The following is a 6,995-nucleotide window of genomic DNA, read 5'->3' on the forward strand; positions in this document are numbered from 1 at the left end:
ATGGATGTCTTTGTTGTACGATTGTGCCTCAAGCACTCTTGTATAGGAAGAGGCTATCATCTGATCTCATAGTACTTAGTATGATGTGTACAAACCTCCTCGAGGGTGCTAGCACGACATGGAATACCCTCATTGGATCATTTCACTTCGAGCACACTATATGATGCAGTTAGTACATACAATTACAAATATGGGTTAGCCATATATAATTTCAAACAAATTATTATGAGGGGAGAATGTTATTGAATTTAATGTTAGCATTTAGCTTTGAAAGTTTGACATCAATCCCCAGTGGAGTCTCCACATTGAGGGTAATGGCCGAATGTTTGGATCCTCAGCCTCTCTTTTGGGGTGGCACATCCGGGCCTCAAACCGTGGCATCCCCTCTGGGAACACATGGAGGCCTAATTTGCATATGGACTTCTTCATTTAGGGTATGTTTTCTAAGGGGCATATCAATAATGATTATTGGCAACATTGGGGATTGGAAAAATCATAAAATTTGAAGTCGCCACTTAAGGTTAGGGCCTAGGACCCGTTGAGAGGGCCCGATCCATAAGGAAAGGGTCCAAAAATTGATCTAGTCCAGAGATGAGGGTAAGTGTTAGGTTTTGGAGTTTTGAAGGTGTTTTCCTACTAGATTCTTAAGAACGAACATTCTCCCGTAATTAGTCCTATATCGCATGCATGGCTAAGTTATAACTACAGGGTTTGAGATCCTGAGATGATAATCACGGGATTTGGAAGGATTTTGAGAGAAAAGGACTTTTGAAGGCATTCCTAAAAGTTGGTGGATTTTTTCTAGACTTCTTTAGGTATTTTTAGAATTTTTATTTTAGCACGCAAATCAAGATAAATCGACTGATTAGTGTTTCAATAAAAAATTGGCTAGCTAAAGTTAGGAGGGGGAAAGTCAAGGTTAAGGAGCTTTCTCCACACTCTAGGACACTTGGGAGGACAGGCAGCTCACCAAGGGAGGGGTAGGTGGAAGGGTGGAACCATGTGTCTTCGGATAGACGAATAGTCCCTTCTTTATAGATTTTCAGCCCAAAAGGATGTATTTTCATAGGGCCGCCAAAAAGGCCAAAATAGTGCGGGGCTGCACTCATTTAGTTTATAGCCAATTTGAATTTTTCTGGCTGCCACTTTTTTCGGGATCGCGGGAAAAGAAACATTTGTTAAATCAAAAGATGTTGATCCAATCCCCCACGAGGCTTTTGGTTAATAGGTGTGATCCTAGGAGATCCGGTGGTCCATTTTTGGTGTACCATGTGTATTGGAATTGTAATTCTGAGCACTACCCGTCTGTACAAGTGTCGAGCTTTTTTTGAGCTCAGAATTGTTAAGGACTCACAAGTAAGGGCTTTTGCCCTCTTGCACCCATGGGGATGTTCGGCAATCCTTTCTCATGTTATTCCCACACTATTGGAGAGTACTTAGGTTCGATTCCTCAATGTACAAGGTGTTACTATCGATTGTCACAAGAACGAGTATGGTTAGGCTTAGGATTTAGGTTGAGCTAGGGTTTTCATGTTGAGTTTGGGTTGCTTTAAAAGGCCGACTTCTCCACCAATTTAAAGCGTAGATCGCATCCATTTCTTGTAAATCCTCATAGATAGGGGTGGATGACAAAATTGGGTATTTACACAGGGATAGTTCGAAAATGGATGCCCCCTCCCCACCATGATGGCCTTAAATTCAATGAGGGCCCTAGGTTGTAAAAAATCATGTGAGGATCAGAACAAAGAATAAGGAATCAAAATAAAGAGTCAAAATGAAAAGTACAAAAAATTCACCCGAGGAAGTCAACCTCAAGTGGACTTACTCTTTGACTATGTAGTCATGGTATTAATCAGAAGATTTGGGCTTGATGAGGCGGTTGGCATTCACATCCTTGAGATATCTCCCTATAACTTCCTTGGAAACCCGATTGGACTCCAAGCTAAAGTGGGAGATCTGCATGAAATGCATCGCCTTTCTTTTCCAGGCATTGGCGGTAGACCCTCTTTCCCAGGTACTTATTGCATCTATAATGGCTCGACAATGGTACAGGGGAGAGACCAATTGTTGTGCTTTCTCTATGTCATCCATCCAGATAATACGGATATTAGCCTATGGATGTGAATTCGCCTGCAAAAAGCACTCATTAGTTACAAAGAACCATACAAAGAGAACATTGAAGTGAAAAGAAGAGAAAATACCTCAGTGGACTATAACTGTACAATCAACTACCATCCAGGGAGAGAAAATGTGCTCGTTGATACCTTAAGCAGGAGTCCTCAGGGATACTTCGTTTCACTTCTAACTAGGTAGCGACACATCATTAACGACTTCAAGAAACTCGACCTAGAGGTGATAGTAGGAGATATTTCAGCCATGCTATCCAACTTGACTGTACAACCATCTCTGATGGACAAAATAAGATCCGCCCAAAGTGAAGACCCTTATCTAGAGAAAATCAGAATGGAACTTCGAGAAGGAAAGAGGAAGGAATATGTCATCAAGAACGATGGAACTCCAAGGTTTCGTGACTGGATTTGCATGCCAGAAGCAAGAAATTTTGGACGAGGCTCATCGTACTCCCTATACGGTGCACCCTGGATGTATCAAGACTTGAAGACAACTTACTAGTGGAATAACTTGAAGAGAGAAATTATCCATTTGTAGAGAAGTGCTTGACTTGTCAACGAGTTAAGGCAGAACATCAGAGGCAACCTGGGTTGTTGCAACCACTACCTATTCCTCTGGTATGGTGGTGAGTCTTACTTGATCTCTATTTCTCTTTCCCCAGTAGATGAGATGGAGGACAAGCGTATATGCCCTTCCTCTTCATGCCAAGGTCATACCAAAACCCATCGTCCTCACATGCCCCTTGAAGTAGCTGGCTTTGTAGTGGTAGCCATGGGAGGTTTGTAGTCAACCATACCAGCCCTGTGCACAAGATCATGTATATATTTGTAACACAATACCTTTTTAGTGAGGAAGGACTTCAATACCATGAAAGAAGCTTAGAGGACCCAAATCCTTGATAGAGAACTCTATAGCAAGTCCCTGAAGATGCTGGGTGACATGTTCTTGATTATCGCTTGTAACAAGTATATCGTTAACTTGTACTTGAAAATAAATAAGATGGGAACCATGCTTATAGATGAATATAGAGGCATTCGTTTGAAAAACTTGAAACCCAATCTATAACAAAAAATGAGACAATCGATGAAACCATGCCTTGGGCGCCTGTTTGGCTGTATAGAGAACTATGTAGATGGCAATCATGTTACGGATGAGTACTATCAAAAAATCCTGAACATTGTGTCATATATACTCCTTCATTAAGGATACCATGCCTGAAAGCATTGTGAATGCCCAATTTCCGATTGGGCCACCCTTGGCCTACCACTAGGGCAAGAATGGTGCGAATAGTGATTGGTTTTACAACAAGAGTAAAGGTGTCCCTGTAATCAATCCCTTGCTACTGGTGAAACCCTTTGGCAATGAGGCACATTTTGTAGTGCTCTACAAAGCCGTCAGCCTTCCCCTTTATACGATACACCCACTTACAACCTACCAAATTCATATCATTTCGGCAATGAACCAGAGTCCAAGTACTATTATGGAACAAGGTGTTAATTTATTGATCATGACAACATAGCACCATTGGTGTTTAGAGGCTTGGGAGAAACATGTTGGTTCAGTAAGGGTGTGCGTGAAGAAGTGATAGAGAGGGCATGGGGAAGTTTCGTACGGGCATGCAGCTGCATTGCATGTAGGCAGGTAAGAGGAGTGGTTTGGAGTTGAGAGGATCGTCAAAAGTGGGAGAGCAGTAGGATTTGGGGATGATGGTAGAGGGGAATGGTAATGGTCACAGATGGGGCATATGCTATGGGTGGTGGTAGATAAATATGTAGGGGAGATGAATACATGAAATTGAAGAGAGAGGGGGGAAGGGAGAACTGGCGGAGCCATATTAGGGCTAGACCGTGTAGGTGCATAGAGCAACAATAGGAAAGGAGAAGGGGGGGTTATGGGAACCAATATAGGGGCATCAACTCATGGAGTAGTCAAGAGGGGAGGGGAGGGGCGAGGGGGAGGGGGGGAGGGGAACGATCAGGGGCAGAAGTGGAGAAAGGACAAGAATTTTCAGAAAAGTACACCTCGCATGCAATATAAAATGCATTTTACTCCCTAATCTAACAACACTTCTTACGCCTTGTTACCAAATGTGTTCTACTCCACAGAAGTATTTCATATAACAATAAATAAATAAATAAATATGGCTCTCTTTGGTATAGTTTAAATTTACATTTATCTATCAAATAAACATAAATAGAGACTTTGGGTATGATTTATGATCCATATTTTGCATTAAAATAAATAAACATATCAATAAATTCATAACTAGGTAGAGAGGTGTTAATGATTTATCGGTACCAATAAAGCGATTATTGTGTTACACGTTAATAAGAGCATGTTAAAACCGCCCAAAACTAAGGAATCACAGGACATTCCTTCGTCATTGCAACTCTATTCATCCGCAAGAGAAGAGAGTTCTACCTGCACAGATAACCTCTCTCTCACCTCGTTAATCTATTTGATCTGAGAAAACATAAAAGAGAAGTGCAACCGTTCACTAAGCAAAGGAGAATCCATGACTGCTTTAACACTGCAGAACAGTGAAACAAAAAGTTCTGAATTATGATCCAACTATTGGCAAGGGATTGGAGCTCAACAACTTAAAACAAAAATAGAAATGTTACAGTAAATGGAAAAGGAAAATGAGAAAGAGAAAGAGAAATTACAGCATTGGAGACTAGTGAGAGGTGTGGCTGGCGAGAACTCAAGTTGAGATTTTTGGGGAAATGTATCAGGAGCTGGAAAAGAAGTGATGCAGACAACCACAAGCATAAGCACTTCTGCGCCACTTGAAGCGCTTGCGGGAAGGACTGAGGTAGCTCTAAAGAAGAATTTTAAAGAAAAAGACAATGGGAGATGACTGATTGAAGCACTTACCGTTTGCAGGCCGATCAGGTTGCAGCGATCACTCCAATCAGCTTATGAGAAGGGTCGGGAAAAGGGAAAGCGTATAGTAAAGGAAGATTTTGTTTGGGGGTATTTAAGGGTGTTAATCGGCTCGATTTTGGTTTAAACGGCTCAGTTTGGCTCGGTTCACATATATTTTGGCTGAAATCATAACCGCACCATTTAGTAAATGGTTTCGGTTTCCACAGTTTTTAAACGGTTTCAGTTTCACGGTTTTAAACGGTTTCGATTTCAATTTATTCCATATGATTTCTAAACGGTTAGCAATCGATTTGCTAGTTTATTCATATGTTTACTAAAATTTACTTTTGGTGATAACGATTCAATTTTGAGAATGTGAAATGCAAACCATTATGTTTTGTTAAAACAACCAAACAACTAAGCAAAAGAAAATATTTTGATAAAAAATAGTCTCAAGCACATCTAACAAGTCAGTAAGTAATTCTTACAGTAGGGATTTTCTTCTTCCCCCCTCCCCCCTCCCACCTCCCACCTCCCACCTCCCAAATAATGTGTTATAATATTGAAAAATATATATTTAATATGCCATTGTATAAGTAAAAATTACATTTTTACCAATATTCATTTTACTTAATGCTTTGGATTAATTTAATCAGCATTCTAAACAATGAACAAGCTACCTCTAGAATTACTTGTAAGCTTGTAGTAGGGGTGCAACAGGGCCGGGTTGGGTTCGACTTCTTAAAACCCTAGCCCAACCCTTAGTCCCCTTAACTGAACCCAAACCCACCATGACTCTGACTCAGGGCTACAAAACTTCAACCCAGACCCTACCCTTCAGAGTTCAGTCCAACCGTTACCCGCCCTAATTGGCCCTGATTTTTCAAGGTCAGGTCGGGATGACCCTGACCTTGATTGACCCTAACCCTGGTTTGCCATCAAGGGTCGGGATGGCCCTGGTTGACGCTGACCCTAGTTTGCCATCAAGGGTCGGGTATACCCTGACCCTGACCCTGACCCTGCAAAATATGAAATAACTTAAAAATAAAAAATATTCATAATAAAGAGGAGGTAAAAAACAAAGTTACAAATTACTTGTTATGAAGAGAACATCCTAAAGCAAACATTCAAATATTACAAATAACTCTAAGTACCATGATAAACAAAGAGGAGATCATCCTAAGAAAGTAAATAATCCAGAAAAAATCAATTATTTATCATAATAAACAAAGAGATCATCCTAATAAGACAAACAATCCGAAGATCTTAAAACCCTTGTCACGTTAAACAAAGAAATATTTTTATTGGTAAAAAATATAAGAGAGATCGATGAGATTGTGAGAAGATATATGAAGAGTTTTGAGGTGTCAATGACTCAATGTGAAATAATATATAAAATTTGTTAAAATCAGAGTCACAACTAGGATCATAACCAGAATCAACATCAGGGGCAAAAATCAGGGCCGAGTTCAGGGCGGGCTGGGGCAGGCCAAAGACATCAACCCTTACCCGCCTTGACCCTGACGCAGGGTCAGAAATTTCAAGGCCAGGCTGGCCTTTAGGGCCAAAATTTTCGGGTTGATACTTGTTCAGGATCAGGGCGAGCCAAGGGCAGATCTGAGCCGTCAGGGCCAAACTTGCACCCCTAGCTTGCAGCACTTAATCTTTGAATCAAATGAGATACTGATGATATTTTGCAACCACCTTATTTAATATTTAAACGGGTTAATCGGATTGATTTTGACACTTTAAATGGTTTGATTTTCACGGTTTCAATTCAATTTGAAACCACGGATTAAACGACACGGTTCAGTTTCAACCCGTTTAGCTAATCGGCCTGAAACTTAAAACTATAATGAAACCATTTACTAAATAGTTTTGTGATTTCGATGTAAATGGCTCGGTTCGGTTTCGGTTTCGATTTCAAATTCACATCCTTAAGGGTATTTTTTTAATTGCAAATTTTATTGACTGATTGCTACCATTTTTCTTTTTTT

General features: G+C 40.5%; 1 long non-coding RNA gene across 1 annotated transcript; it reads right to left on the reverse strand.

Annotated features, from left to right (window-relative positions):
- Window positions 1-1,567: 1,567 nt before the first annotated feature.
- LOC122093621 lies at window positions 1,568-5,487 on the reverse strand. The gene is made up of 2 exons (XR_006144503.1): window positions 2,202-5,487; window positions 1,568-2,130 (listed from the first exon to the last, which is right to left on the reverse strand). It is a non-coding gene; the product is annotated as an uncharacterized LOC122093621 (long non-coding RNA).
- Window positions 5,488-6,995: the final 1,508 nt, after the last annotated feature.

The sequence above is a fragment of the Macadamia integrifolia genome, chromosome 11 (assembly GCF_013358625.1).
Source record: "Macadamia integrifolia cultivar HAES 741 chromosome 11, SCU_Mint_v3, whole genome shotgun sequence".
NCBI classification, from domain to species: domain Eukaryota; kingdom Viridiplantae; phylum Streptophyta; class Magnoliopsida; order Proteales; family Proteaceae; genus Macadamia; species Macadamia integrifolia.